Source organism: Aedes albopictus, chromosome 2, assembly GCF_035046485.1.
Source record: "Aedes albopictus strain Foshan chromosome 2, AalbF5, whole genome shotgun sequence".
NCBI lineage: Eukaryota > Metazoa > Arthropoda > Insecta > Diptera > Culicidae > Aedes > Aedes albopictus.
Genome location: NC_085137.1, coordinates 171,893,459 through 171,910,140, shown reverse-complemented (window position 1 = coordinate 171,910,140; position 16,682 = coordinate 171,893,459). Strand labels below are relative to the sequence as shown.

General features: G+C 40.3%; 1 long non-coding RNA gene across 1 annotated transcript; it reads right to left on the bottom strand.

The window, feature by feature from the left end:
- Positions 1-11,822: 11,822 nt before the first annotated feature.
- On the bottom strand, positions 11,823-13,732 carry LOC134287793 (uncharacterized). Its single transcript, XR_009997551.1, has 2 exons — positions 12,279-13,732; positions 11,823-12,219 (listed from the first exon to the last, which is right to left on the bottom strand). It is a non-coding gene; the product is annotated as an uncharacterized LOC134287793 (long non-coding RNA).
- Between the last annotated feature and the right edge of the window lie 2,950 nt (positions 13,733-16,682).

Here is a 16,682-nt window from a genome sequence, read left to right as displayed (position 1 = left end):
GCAAAGTTTTTAAACATCATTTAAACAAATAAATGAATCATTTATTTTGCACGCCAGTCGGGAATGGTTCACTGCACGAATTTGAGCTGGCCTGCTTACTCTCACAGAAAATTTGAGCGGTGTCGACACCGCTCAAACGTCAAATTTCATGTGAGAGTAAGCAGACCATCTTAAATTCGTGCAGTAATCCATTGATGAGGATATTCTCAAAAAGGCGTGTAAGAGAGAAGGGCAAAACGAGCACAATACACTGATTTCCAGCATCGTGCGGCGAACGACACCCTCCTTATCTAAAACTATAGTGATTTTTGCAGTTTGTGTCAAAAATTCGTTCGAATCCATCCACTCCGAACAGAGATATTGAATTTATTCGCGTTTTATACCTATTTTTTCCACTGTGCAGCGTTTATCAATCACATATGAAAAAATGGCAAAACTGTGCTTAAATGCGACCGAATACCCGAATACGATAGAGCTATCACTTCGAACGAGAATCCTGCCATAAGAATCACTCTCGTGATGATTTTTATTACTTTTTGTTGCATATACACTGTACGTACGCCAAACATGTGTCAAAGGGAAACCCCCATGATAAGAATTATTTTTAAATAAAATCACATATGCAAGCAATTTTAATTTCAGTTTAATGCAAACCGTGCTTGAAACAGGAGCTTTATTGTTTTCTCGATGAGCTAATAATGAAGCGTTACAAACCTATTGTGGATCAACGGTTACTGGACCAGCTGGATGCCGACGTGGTTCAAATTCAAACGCAAAGAGTTCAACTGGACGGAACTGAAACTCAGGTGTTGCTGATTAGAGCAGATTTCTCACTACTGTGCTACAAGTACAACCCGCATACGAAGGTGTGGGAGTATTTGTGGCAGAAGGAGTCCTTTTTCTCTGGGAACGGAGACTTACGGAAAGAGCCCTGGTTAATAAGCCAGGATGGGTTCGTTGTGGCCAGAACAAAAACTGGGCTGCACATCTACAAATTTGACGAGGAGTTCCAGCTGAAACATCTGGCTACGGACGGCCGGTATCATGAAGCGTACGGGTGGTGCCAGCAAGATCACATCTTACTGTTGGGATACTTTTTTTACGATTCAAGCAAGATCGGTGTTATTAGCCGTGATGCTGAGGGGAAAGTATCGTTGGAGGCTGTGATGAAAGAAGAAGCACTGAAACGGTCGCCGATGCCTGTTTGGAAGATTCAAGGTGAGCCGAGGGTGCCGAAGGTGTGGACAGATCTGAATACAGATATATCATTGGCGTATGTGGATTCAACGGAACAACAAGCAATGGTAGTGCGGAATGCGGAAGGATTAAGTGTTTTCAAATTCGATAACAACCATTTGATAACAGTGCTAATGACTTCTCCCATGGTGGTATATTCTGGCCAGAATAGTGATATGTTGTACTTCGGAAAGTTTTCATCGGAAGAAAGACTCGTCAACAATGTGCTGCACTTCAACGAAACAGGTCTGACTGCGTACCGATTTGAGTCGAACAATAGGGAACTTCAGCCCATCATGTATGCTGGACAGTTTGCTAGTAAATTAGGATGGACGAGCACGCATGTTGGATCTGTAGTTCTGGATGACATTGACAACGATGGTTTGGATGAGATGGTATTCAGTGGTCCAACAGGGTTAAATGTGATAAAGTTCTCAGAAGAAGAAATACTGGAAGTTATTGTTAGCGATAAGGACTTTGATGTTCCCCACAGGCATGTAAACGCATTTATGGTTTTACCGTTGACAAAAGGTGTGCGACAGATCATGACAGCAAACTATCAAGGGATTACTGTGTCACGATTAGAATTGCTTTCAGAACAGTTATCGCTCGCGAATAGTGTATCAAACATTGAAACATCGACAGATGTAACGTACAAGCCTCTCACGCTACTACCAGGATCATCAGAATTTTTGTCAGTTCTAAATCTGCACGATCAGCTCGATTTCAAAGAGTTCCTTCATCCAAGAAATCCCTTACTCGGAACACTTGATTTCGCTGTTCCTCTAATCAAAGTCCCAAATTCTTCTGGCATACCAATTTCTCAATCGATCCAATATAAGGAATATGATGAACCAAATGTTCTTGGAGCCGGATGGTCACTTCCCGTGGACTGCATTTACATTGATCGACAGGGAAGCATTTTCCCAATCGATCACAATTACTATTTGATTAAAAATGGTTTGCTATCTCAGTTGCATCCCAAACTTGAGGCAACCTCTTCCGGATTTCTTTCGTTCGAATTGAAGGGTTCTTCTGAAGTTGAAATTCAGTATCACAAACAACAGAACAGGTGGGAAATTAAAACTAAGGAAGAAGAGTACGTTTATGGTAATCTGCAGAATGTTGACTGGATACAGTGGGAACCTGGCTCGGAAGAATGGCCAGTGGAACACAGCTCCTCAGTTAGTGTTAAGGCAAAACCGGTGGCATGGTTTTTGACCAAACGTGAAGATTTGCACGGAAATTATTTAAGATATATTTATGCACCAGAATATGGAAAACTTGCGAATGGCGACCCGTACGTCCAAAAACTAGATTTACTGAAAATCACCAGTAGCAATGGTAACTTCGTAAGATTTAATTACGATGGCGAGAAAAAGTTGAAGCTTCTGAAAGGGTATCAAGTTCGAACTGAAAATTACAGCCAAAGTATTCAGTTTGAATACAGTACGGTAGATGGAAGATCCTATCTGATGTCAATATCTCAATCAGACATCCCGGTCCTGAAATTCAAATATGGAGGCCCAAAGCACGAAATGACAGAAATCGTCTATCCAAATGGACTGGTTTCGAAGTTTTCGTACAGCTTTCACAAATTCGAATCAAGACTTACAGAAAACAGATTTGAATCCACGTCAAAGGTTCATATCACGTACGGTCCCGGCTATATGTTGATTGGAGACAGAACAGAGGAAGGCCAAGTTCGTATCAAGGCCCGTGATGTAGTTGGATCGGCCACAACGCAAATGTCCGGACTGGTGTTCCCGGCACTCGGCAAAGAACCAGTGATAAGCTTCGAGATGCTTACGGCTGAACAGTTCTTCGTTGTGGTATTGACTCACGAAAACCATCAAGAAGCATGCATGTTTCGGCAAACGTCTCAAGGGTGGTCCTCAGAGGCATCCTATATGCGGCTGGCAAAAGATAGCACATTCCAGACCGGGAAGTCGTTTGTTTTGGTGAGCAGTGGAAAGCGATTGGCTGTTTTGCAGTATTCTGCTGGGCGTTGGAATGTCAAGCCGATTATGAACAACATCGAAGATAAGGACATTGTCAGAGCTTTTTCCTACGCATACGTTGTTTACAAGGATACAAGTATGACAATCGGGTTCCAAAGTGATGATGGTACATGGAAAACCATGCAGATCCCGATAGGGTCTAACTTGATAGCTTCCAGTTTGACGGTATTCGATCAATTCGATACCGATGAAAAAACTGTAGATGGTTTGAAGAAAATTTTCATGGACGGAATATTGAATACATACCACAATGCAATCATAATAAGATCGTTACATTTTGAAGGAAGAAAACTGTACCTTCGTCTGCATTGCAAAATATTCAACAAATCTCACGAATTAGCTAATGATGAAACAGTTTCGGTCTTGGTGGAAGACTTGGACAACTATGTGCTTGAGCTCCCGCCGATAGACGAGAACTATTTCAAAATCGGATACGAATTGAACGGTGGCAAATTCAAAGTTGTAGTGAAGGGGCACACAGGAAAAATAATGGACGAAGTTAATAAGATTAAGGGAAATATTGAAGAAGAAATTCGCAAGCATCCTTATGCCAGTGAAAAGGAAAAGAACAAGTTTCGTAAAGAAAGTCATGACAAACTAACCAACGATTTAAATGCTATCTATAGGAACCTGACAGCTGGCATTCCATTTGCTATCGATCCAGCGAAATTCGGCGTTCATATTAACACTGACAGCATAATAGCTGCTTCTCACAAATTCCGGTTTGATGGTAGCCGGTGGAATAACGAAAAAGTTCCTCAATCTGCGATCACTATGGCAGATTTCAGACTAAAGCTCGGCAATGCTTTCCAGCTGAACAAATTAGGTAAAAATGAAACATTCAAACTTAACGATGCATCTTCTGATAACAAGTTATTATGGAATTTAAACACCCACGATGGTAATGACATTGTACTGCAATATCCTGCCTTCATTGGCGTCAACCACAACCGATCAGCGGAAATTTACACTTTCAAGAACAAGAAAATACATCTTCTTCCAGAAGGTGAATTTCTCAGTAGATTGAGCAACCCTGTGGCTGTCGTAACAACAACCGAAGATCAGAAGTCTACCATCATACGATCCATGAAGTCCTTCACTAACTACCGTCAGAGCGTAATTTCCAAACAGCAATTGAGTCACAGCGAAAATGATGTTCGAATTACCGTTTTTCAGTATGATACCGATAAAGTGGTACCTTTTTCCGATGGGTTCGCTTTCTCTAAATCCAAAACAATACCCGATGGAAAGCCCGAGACTTATGGCTGGTATGAAGATAACTTCAATCTGGTCGACATGGGCAATAGTACGAAGACTGTTCACAATTCACAGGGTGCCACCGTGAAGATAATCAAGGCAAAAGATGAAGATCAGAAGGGATCCTTCGATAAGGATGGCATTCTCACTGATCGACTCGAAAGATTCGAAATCGTAGACTTTAGGCCCTTTCGAATTTCGCAAGAAGTGGTGTCCTATTACGGATTTGAACCATACGAGTCGAATCGTATAGGAACGAATAAAGGATGGGTTTTTGATAGCAGCTTGGTGAAGAAAGAACATTCGAACTATTTCCTACTATTGAAATCGGGATCTTCTATTAGAGGTCAATTCAAGCCGCAAGTTCAAGGGCTGGAATTCGTTTTCTCTTGCTGGATTCGTGCGAACCAAAAAACAATCAACTCAGAAGCAATTAGAGTGAGTGTTGTTGATCGCAACGGGAAAGCGATAACTGTTGCCAAAGGCGAAATCAAAACTCAAATCGGTGCCTGGAACTACGTGGAAGTTTACCTCAGCGGAATTCCTGAATATGAGAATATCAAGCTGGAAGTCGAGGTACACAATCCACTGTCTACTTCCGTGGACGTAGATCATCTTCGGTTGAGCCCGTTGGACTTCAATTTCCGGGCGAATGTACTAGATCATCACAGTGGAAAAATCAAGGCATTTCTGACGAACTCAGGATTGTTTGAACACGTTCTGCTTGATCAAAATGGCAACGAAATAGGTAAAGTTTCAGAAAAAGGTGCAGTAGAGGTGTTCAATATGGCCTCGAAGAACTGTGCTCTGTGGAAAAATGGTCACCTGATTTCCCGTGTTGAAATGCGTCCCTTGGAAAGTGAAATCTCCGCTGTTGCATTAAACCGCAATGTATTTAAGTCGCATCTTAAATACAGACCTGAATCATTCAGTTTCCGGTTTTTGTATAAACTGACAAGCTCCGGAAGAATCACCGCTTCTTTGGGAAGAATGAAGGTCGTCATTTATCGGGAATCAACAGTTACAAAACTGAAAGTGAACAACTTCGAATCAAAAGTGATCAATACCGAGGGTGAAATCACTGCGTTATTGTTACCAACCAGGATTTCCGTGTGGGTGCAAGGTCACTTAATAGAAGAGAAGAAAATTGATTCATCAGCTCAAAATTGGTCTCAGTTCGAGGTAATATCAGCTGGACAGGGAGAGTTTTCAGAAATCTTGCAAATGTACGATCCAAGCGTCAAAGTTTTCTATTTAAACAAACTTGGCCTCGTAACCCAAGAAATCGCTCTGAAAACTCAGGACACGATTAACATTCGTCAAATTGTGTACGATGCCATCGATCGACCCGTTCTAAAAACCAAATGGATTAGTCTTCAACCAGCCTACAATTTCTTTTTCAATTACAATCCCGGAGTTATCACGAACTCGGATACCATTTTGACCACGCAAAAGATCGAAGGTCTAGCCAACGATATGAATCCCGACTGCCAGGGATATCCTTTCACGAGAACTTCTTACAGGAACGATCCATTGGAAGTGAAAACGGTTACTGGGCTTCCAGGGAAGGACTTCTCGGTTCAAGGGCCGTTTGCAACCAAATTCGGTACGGATCACATTTCCACACTGAAGGTTTTGTTTCCGCTTAGGATGGGATATAGACATGAATTTGAACAAAGTGCTGATGGGATATTGTTGGTTCAGGTTTTTGACAAACGTGATAATAAAGTCGCTGAGCTGGGAAAGGTGATGAATCACGATCATCGACTGACTACTTTTGAGTACGACGATCAGAACCGTTTACTCTGTTCATTGCCTCCTGCATACCATTATAAGGCCAAAACGTTGTCACAAACAAATCCGTACAAATCTCTCACTCTAAATTCGGAAGAGGCATTGCTAAGAAATAAGTGGGGAAAATTTTACAGGTATGATAATGATGGTCATCTAATAGAAAAACTTTCTCCTGACTCAGGAAAACAGGAATTCATGTACTCGGATGAAGGTATGCTACGATTTATGATTCAAAGTGATGGATCTACCGCCCAGAGTACCACGTTTTACGCGTACACGTTCGATGGAAAAGTACTTAAGCGTGGACTAGTCGATATACCTGAAGCCGAGTTGTACAAATATCTTCCAACCAATGCAACAATGCCAAAATCCGATAACTACGTAGCATTTGATTACGGAGGAACTGAAGTGCTGCCTTCAAATCGAAACTTGCTACAAATGTCCAAAAAAGTCACAAACGGCGTAACTGTTACGGAAGCGTTACTGTTCGATTCAAAGAAGAAAATAATGAACCAAGTTTTTGTATCTCAAAATAACTCATTGTCGTTTAATTACAAATATCATAATGATAAAATAAAATCCATTGAATATCCGTTTTTTACCGAAGGAAAGCAACTGAAACTGTCTTACGACTATCATATGGATAGAAATATCAAAACTGTTCGAATTGGTGATCGTATTATTGCAAACATGGATTACACCGCAACGGGAAGCATCCAAGAAGTTCAATTCGAACCTCAAAGCAGGTTTGCCTATAATCGATCTTTCGGTTACAACGAGCCTGGATATTTATCCACAATCAAAGATAAATTTCTATCTGAAACAGTAGATTATACTTCCAACAGTTATGGTGGTCAATCTTACGGTGACGGAACTGTCTCTTGTACAATGTTCAATGCCACATGGCATGAATTCAGTGACATCAGCCGGATCAAATTGAAGTGGCAAACCCTTACATCCAGTGAAACTTCAAATGAATACGCTCAGCTATGTTACGAAAGTCTACAAAAGTTGAACTATTTCGACAAATGGGACCAACCAACCAAGTCGTTTTATCCATCCGTTGACCTGCAACTACCACTTGTTTGCAACACAGGGAGCAGAGCCAATCGCATTGCTTCCCTTTTGGTCACAAAAGGGTTTCCAACACTCTATGGCCATCGATACGATTACGAAAATCACAAACAGCTCATCAAAGCGAAATATTTCCAGAATTTGGAGGAGAGAAACTTGGAACCCCTTTCGCAGTATACGTTTTCAAAGAACATTCGAGGAATAAGTGATGCTACATCTCGAAACATCTGGGTTGTGTTGAATTCAGCAGGCTTCATCATAACCGATTGCAGTAATAGTAAGGAATGTCATGCCGTTCCGGGAAAATCTATTTTTCATCCAGTGATTGCAAATCACATCAATGCAGCATCTTTGGAAACACTTTTTGCCAATGGAATCAAGTCCCGGAAGGATGTTCCCCAGCAGATATTCAACGCAGTTTGTGAAACTTGGCATCAACATGACTTAGTGAATAGGAAAGGATTGTGCGCTGCCGTATGGAGAGAATTGCTAACTAACAATTTTGTCGGAAATAGATCCGAGCGTTCCATAAACGCTTTGAATCCTGAACTCAAAAAAGCACTTAGAAATCACGTTCGGCATCTCGGAGATATCGTAGGGGTGTTGTATGATCATTTCCTGTACGCTTTAGGTAACTCCGCTGGAGATGTGCAGTCCTACGACATTGATCCAAACGGCAATCACGTGCATTTCTATACAGGATTCAAACGATACCGATTGGAATACGTTGAGAATACCAACAAAATATCAAAGATATTTGTAATTAATCTAGCTTCTGAAGATTTAAAAGAAGTCGAATTTTCTATGGATCACGATTCCGAAGGGAGCGTCACAAAAGCTACGCACAAATCTATCAGTAAAATTGTCTATGATCGTCTCTTGAAGCGTCCTACCGTTATCAAAATGACAGATGGACGAAAGTTGATCTTCCATTACGACGTTCGAGGCGAGAGACTGTTTAAGCAAGTCAGAGATCAAACTGGACGCGTTACAAAAGAAAAATACTACATGCGTGATGTGACAGGCCGATGCTTAGCCGATTACGAGTTGACATATTTACAAACAGGTCAAGAACCTTATATTAAAAGTACTGCCTACATATACGCTGAAGAAAAGCTTGTTGGATTCATACGTAATGATCAGTTCTATAGTGTGTTTACGGATCACGAGGGATCCGTTAGACTCGTCGTGAAAAACGGCGAAGTTGTGGCTGCGTATGACTATCTTCCCTACGGACAACTGCTCCGGCAGTATAACAGCGATCCAGACGGAACGATTGCATACCTTTACACGGGACAAGAATGGGACGAAGAGACCGGGCTGTTCAACTTCCATGCCCGTCTGTATGATCCAGAAATCGGAAGATTCTATCAAATAGATCCGAAAGAGCAGTATCCCAGTCCTTACGTCTACGCGGGGAATTCTCCCATATCCTTAGTCGATCCCGACGGCCAATTTGCCTTTCTGGCCATAGTCGCATTCGCAGCTATTGGCAGCTATCTTGGTGCCTCGGCTGCAAACAACTCCTTCAACCCTCTGAAATGGAAGCTAAAACCTGCATTGATAGGTGGTCTTATGGGAGGAATATCGGGAGCCTTAGCTCCGGGTGCCATTGGAGCATCGTTTGCATTTCTTACGACCACTGCTGGTTTGTCTGCAGTTGCCGCAGGAGGAATCATGGCCACCACAACAATCGGGTTTGCCTACTTGAGTGGGGCTTCGATGAACAAAAATTGGAATCCAATCGAATGGAATTGGTCCAGTCCCGGCACATGGAATTCTTTGTTTTCCGGTGGTCTAACGGGAGTAACACTATTCGGTATAGGAAAAGTTCACGAAAAATTTATATCTTTGGTTGGTTTCACTGATAAACTTGCGTTTGTTGGTGTTGTCGCAACTGGTACGATCGGAGTTGCCATTATCTCGGGATCGTCTGCAAACGATTGGAACGCGAATTTTTGGGAGTGGAATTGGAAGAGTCCGGATACAATCTGGAAAGTTACCATGGGAGCAAGTTTTGGAATGTCGATCTCTCCTGATCTACTAAAAATACAAACCGAGGTGGCTAAAAAAATCAAAGATTTTAAAAACCTCATCAATACTATGAGGGTAGGAAACATCGAAAAGATAGTATCTGAAGCTAGAGTGCAGTTCCAAGAAACGGGTGAACTATATCAAATGATCAAAGCTACATTGAAAGATTTGTCGAAGCAAGTGTTGACTCCGCAGGGCGCTGGGTTGGCTCATGTTATTGCTGCTGGAAAGCGCGGTTCAGCTTCGAAAACTGTTTCAACTGTCCAATCAGTTTTGTTCGAAGTTTCCAAAATCGCTACCCAGCTAAACACGACTGGAGTGTTCGAAGCTTTGGAAGACGTAGAGCGGCTGGACAACCGCGAAGGGCTACGGCGAAAGCGAGATGTTAATTGTTGCCAGTTACAGTTGCTCGACTACAAAACCAATGAAGATCATTCAACTTTGTTAACATCCGATGCAGCAATACAGTTTTCAACACTGAACAATGTGTTCCAAAACATTTTCACGTATTACAAGCTGTTCTTCAAAACAGCTCAACAATTCGATCAGCAACCTACACATTTGGAAAGTAAGAAACCTTTACAAAACTTCCAAAAAACATTTACGTTGAACAATTGCCACCGTTTCGTGATGCCAGATGGCTCCACGAAAGTTGAGTGCTACGGCTTTGACGCTCGATACGAAATTTTCTCCAAAAATATCGACCAATTGGCAACAGAAGATTCCTACTCTAGCTGTTCCCCAATAGAATATGACGGTCAACCGTCGGTTGTTTGCCGTGGTAAAAATTCAAATTTGTTGTTCACCCCTAGGGAATCCATTAACGTGTTAGACGTTTTCAACGGATGGCTGATGTTGGCTTTAGTAACTCCTAGCGCCGTTAAATCTATCAAGCAAACTGTGTTCGGGTTTTTCAGTCAATCGCCCAGACGTAGCCAATATCTCAAAGATCGCGCAAATCCACAGGCAATTGATGCCCTTAAATTCAAACTACGAGACATTGAAAAAAGAATCAACCTCCAAGCGAATAACAAATGGTTGATGAATATTTGGGAGGACATTGCGGATGATGTTGGGAAACTGTCTACGAATGCGGGCATGTCGTGTTTAGATGAACTGAGCGATCGTATGGATGCGCTGGAAGAAGAAGTTGCTGAAATGTCTTTGGTTACAGGAAATCGCAAGGATAGTTACTATTTTGATACATTGTCGAGTGAATATTCGTACAATGGAGAGGAACGCAATCTACACTCGATAGATAGGCCAATCTTCAACCAAATTGAGATGCATTTTGAGAATAAAGAAATGGTGCTGAAATTCTGATAATATAAAAAACTAAGTTATAAATGATGCACAATACATACTACTCTATTCAGTTTTATTTTTTATATTTAATAATTGAGAAAAAGGTGGAAACTCAACTCGCTAGGAATCATTTTACAGACAATTACGGCACTGATTCTTTCACCCAAATAAGATGCAAAACAAATATTTAGGGTTTCGTGACAAACGCCTCTGAATCCCTGTTCAATAAATATTGCATCAGAACCACAAATGTAATTCGAACACCGAGTTTATCGAAACATCTTCTGCATAGACGATAACGAATAAAAATTAATTACTTACTAGAAGCAATTTTTGCAACATGAATTGAGCCGACGAAGAGCAGAATTGACGTAAAAAAACTGAGGTTACGTTGTGTTATACAAAAGGCTGACACAAAGTTAGTTTTTCTCTTATGTCACCCCTCCCCTCCTCGAAATTTTTTTGTCGGAATTCGACATTTTGAGGGGGACACAAATAAGTTATTGAAGAACTTTAACAATTTTCAAGTAAAATAAGTGTCGTCTAGAAAGTGTCTTAACAAATCCGAGGAAACTGACGCTTTTGTCTAATTGTTTGGGTAATTTTCCATCAAATACATTTATTATGTATCTCCCCCCCCCCCTCGACGAGTCAACGCGGAAAGTGAGAAAAGAAGAAAATGAGATTTGTTCCGACCTAATTATGCTGACAAATGTGGTAAAAGTCATTACATAATTGCATCGATAAAGAACAGAAATTAAAATAAATATTCTAAAATTGTTCCGTTGTTTTATTCAACAAATGAAACAAGCCCATTTATATATGACAGGATTGAAAAGCAATCGATGACAAGGTAAGTTTCGTTTTAAAAACCTACACTCAGAAAAAAATGCATATTGAATTTAAAAGTTCTGCACTTAGATTGTAACCAGTTGCTTTTTCTCTTGAAAAATATGTGCACCGCTATCGAACCTTTGCCGACTCAATCAAGATAGATTCTATATGCGGCGCTTTTGTTTTGTAATAACCAAGCAATTGGTTTTCAATAGCATGGAGCCTGGCTACTATAATAATAAATAATGAAATTAATAACACACGGGATTGATTTCAAAATAGAAATAAACGAGGAATTTATTATTGTATACAGAGAAAATGGAATATTCACGTTGCGGACTTGTCCAATTCCTGCAGCATCGGATACTAATGTTGATGTGGTGGAATTTCCAGTATGCTTGCGCCACTTGCGCTTGTTCCCCTTGTTCCAGTTCGACACTTTCCAGCTTATGGTAATGGCAATCCGGAATGAGCCTCGAATGCTGTTGCTGTTTCGGGGAAGTGGGATCGGAAGTGCTATATCGTCTGATCGGGCACTGCAGATTAGTCCAGGTCCAGGCAGTGATCCTGCCAACAATTCTTTCCCAGTTATAATATCATCCGGATGCTGCAACGACAAGATCAACGGGTTCCTCTTCTCGACCGCGGAACAGTGACGACGATGCTATAAAGGAATAAACTACGCGTTACTTTACTTCACATTATAAAGGACGTTTATCTTACCTTACAATTTCCAATTGAATTAGCTTGACCGCTGAATATAATTCACTTGAAACAACTTTTATACACAAAGCGAGTTGCTCGGCGGATAGTTCGGAATGGCCGTCTATCTCTCTTTTTGTTTTGAAAATTCGTATACACAGAGCTATTGCTTGCTATGCTGCTGCACTTTGATTGTATTCTTTGAATAATGTAGGTTAACTGTCTAACATATAATTTTCATTGTCTAGTCTAGTCTAGTCTAGTCTACACAAACACAGCCATTCATTGAAAGAATCCTGGAAAATGATAGAATCGACTACTTCTATCATTTTTCTTGTCATTATCAATGCTTGCAGCACATCAAAGATGTAATACAAGAATTGAAGTGGCCAGGCCTACTGTGCAGCGTTATTGATACAATAAAATTACAGAACGGGGACATCTCGTACCAACCGCTCAGTACAGTATGTAGTTTAAATGTACAATAAATACGTTGGAAGTGACTTTGCTAAGAAAGTTAATGTCACTCCGTCGATGCTCTTCTTCCTGGGATGGGACAAATGAATTTCAGCCTTATGTCCAGGCTCGAAAGCCTATGCTTAAGCGCCATTACTCGCTCTCTGAAACGAGACAGAAAGTAGAATGATCCCTTCCCCAAGTATGTAGGTACGTATAATAAAAAATGACAATATGGAAAATAATCCAAAAGAAATCCACATAACAATCGTGATTGTGATATAGATAACTACACAATATAAATCAGAACGAACTCACCAAATTCATATATTCGAATGTTCCATTCATCGATAATGAAATGGATGCCATGATCGATCAGTCAAACTCCAAATGAAGCACTAACAACACATGCTCCAGAACGTTCCGGTGCACAAAATTCTCTACACAATGCCGTTGTCACGTGCTTTCAATTCAATGTTTCGCTTGCTTTTTACTGCACTTTATTCCGTTTTAATTTTGAAATTAACGACTGAACCGGAATACATCACTTGAAAATCCCAGCAGGCTGTTTTTTTTTCAGTTTGAAACTGTCAAGAATATAAATATTGTGCCTTGCGACTTTCCCTTTGTGTCGCTGGCAATGATCCAATTTCTGATCTCTTCTGAGCCAATAACTTTTCTTCCTTGATTGATCTTCAACTTTTTCCATATTCCGTGACCAATTTCGATTCATTGTTATTCGATCCTCACATTCTTCGGCAGGAATTTTATCTTTCTAACCAACACAACACTTCATTTTCTTTTCACAGCTATCGTCTTGACTTTCATTTTTTTTCGCTATATTCCACTGGTCACACACTCGCGATCTTAAAAATAAGCCTCTGAGCAGCTATTCCATGATAAAAGTTTCACTTGCGAAGCGTAACACCCGTCGAATCCTCAGCGGAATCTCAAAATTTTCAACGAGAAAAAAAAACTGCCAAAAGCAAAAACACTTCCGTTCGTCACCACCGACTACTACGATCTCTCTCTAACATATAATTTTCATTGTCTGCACATAAACCGATAATTTTCTCCTCCGACAGCAATCTATGTGGTTAGTGCACATAGAATTTATCAGTCGATTAATTTGAGTGTAGTACAATTTTTGCTCAGTACTGTTGATGATAAAAATAAGCTAGGTTGAAAATATATGTACCAGGCAAAAACTCTTCAAAAATATAACAGATGAAACGTATCACATACAGGTGACTTTTCTCTAGCTGTTTAGTAACTTTCACGGTGTTATGCTTGAATTTCTGGCAAGTTTTTGACCTATTTATGTTTTTATTTACAGTGTGTATCAAGTGCTCAGTGGGTTCTTTCAAACCTGAAGAATTTTCAACAGATCTTTGGATCACGTTCCATAGAGAAGAAGATTTTTGATGAAATTCTAGTCAAATTTCTCGCGCCTTCTGTTGGCCTCAGATGTGGTAGTTGGGTTTCTTATAATATCTTTAATCTATTCTCCCCGAGATTATTTAAACGCTACTGAAATGGACCTTAGCTAATCTCTTTTGAGAGTTATAGCACCAGCAGTGTTGTTGAGTTCCGAGAGAATCAGTGAGAGAAACTGATATTTTCTCTCTGTTTGAAACAACCGTTTCGACCGGTGTGTTGGTACAGCCTACATACACTGCCACTCGGGAAATGAACAAGTTTACACGTTTAATGGCTAAGTTCATTCAGCCTCACCAACCGAATGGACAGTCGGGCAGCAAGGCCGTGATTCTCTCACGCATTGATCGAAGTCGGTTGTAAACATTGCGGTGCTCAATCACTTGGCGATAGTTTTCGCAGAAGATTGCTGAGTGCGTTCATTTTGATCGAATCAGTTTCTTCCACAAGTTCTTGTTGATGTAGCATTAGGCAGCAATCGACAGGCATTTTTTCACGTTTCTTCCTGTTGCTCCCAAAGCACTCTATTTCTGCATAAGTGTAGGTGTAACCAGTTGGATTTCCAATAATGTAATAAAAGGCGTGAAAAATGTTCGTTTAAATAAGAGGTTTTCACTGCATGTTCATGCAAGTCCACCATTTGTCCTCTAATTGTCCTCTAATATATCAGCAGCATTTCCTTCCCCAAAAGTCCCTGGAAACCACTCGAATCCCGAATGCGTCCCAAAAGCCAAATACTAAATCATAAATTAGTACACTTTTCCACACGAACGAATCAAGCGTTTTCCATTTACAATCAGGATAATTGACTGACCTCTGATCATTACATTTACACCAACCCAAGCAGCAGTCAGGGTTCTCCGATGACTGACGACCGGCACATAGGTATCATTTAATTGCCCCAGCTAGCAAGCATATGTTCTGGTTTCGTCATCATTGATGACGTCAAACCCAACATAGTCCCAACCGTTATCCGATGTGCGTCCAGCAGTGGCCCAGCATTCGTTAAAAAATGACCCGACTTCCGATCATTTTTCAGTGTGGCGGAATGTTGGTGCTCCGTGCTCAGCTAGTCATTTAAGTGACATTTTTTTGTCAAATGGCAAGGAATCGCTTCCTGTTAGATGGTTGCGCTGGCTGACTGAAATCGTTTTAAGATGACTAGAAGCAAACATAAGTGAAACGATTTGTCGGTTACTGTTCAAATGACTTACTTCAATACTAACTTTATGCAATATTAAGGGCGCTGTCCATAAACTACGTAGACTCAATTTTGGCAATCTCAGACCCCCCCGTCCCCCCTCGTAGACTTTCGTCCATACAAAATTTTCGAAATTTGTAAGGACAGTAGACATTGACCAGACCCCCCCGTCCCATAGTTGACAATTTTGATTAAAAATCGGCGTTTGCCTGATCAATTATGAGATACAGTGTGTATTTCCAGTTGATTAATGTTTTTATTTTGAAAATCGGTCGACAAACAGATGCAAACTGAGCTTCCGAAAATTATCAAACTGCGATAGAAATTGATTCGATCAAGACACAAAACATGAAAGGCGCAATCGGATCGGAAAGTGATAATGAACTACCGATTGGCAGAGACGATTCTATCAGTTCATTACAAATACATGCGATGATGAACATTTGTTTAAATGACAGCAGTGCAAGATCACTCAGTATTCATTCAGATTTTGAGTTACTGTGCCAGTTTTCAAACGTATATGTGATACAGGTATACCTCGATTTAGTGGACCCTCGATTATATAGACCCTCGATTTTATGTACTTCGATTTTATGTACATTTTACCTCGATTTTATGTACATTTTTTTTAATGGTATTTTTTTAGTATTCAATCAGCTTAAAAACTTGCAGTTTGTATCACGAAAGTTTATAATGCAGGGGTTTTCAGCCTTTTGACACGCGGAGCACTTAATATCAATAAATTGTTTGTGGAGCACCCATATTAGCGCCAAAACATACCTTATGGCATACTTTGTTCTATATATTTACCGTAATCTCAAACTTCCCTTTCTGACTTCATTTTTTTTATAAATATCCCTAGCGGAATATATAGGGTGTTTTTCTGGCTATATTTTTTACGGATCCCTTAGTAATGACAACATTTTTGGCGGATGCATGCAAACTGCTCATTCGCCAGACTTTCCCTCAAAGTTTTTTTACAAACTTTTTATAACATTTTTATGACTTCCTCACCGAGAATTGTATTATATTCCTTGAGCAACTCTTGAAGGATCTGCTGAAGCAAGTTCTAAAAGAATCTATGGAATAACTTTTAAGAAATCCCAGCCTTTCCATAGCAATCCTCTGTGGAGATCTGCAAAATATGTAAAAAAAAAATCTGAAGCAATCCTTGGAGGATTTCCTAAGATCTTCTTAAGAAATCCTTGGAGCAATTTCTGGAAATGAAATGTCTTAAAGCAATATCTAAAGTTATGTGAATAAATTTGGTAGTCCTTAACAATAATAATCTCTTGTAGAATTTCTAAAGCAATCCTTGGAGACAGTTCTTT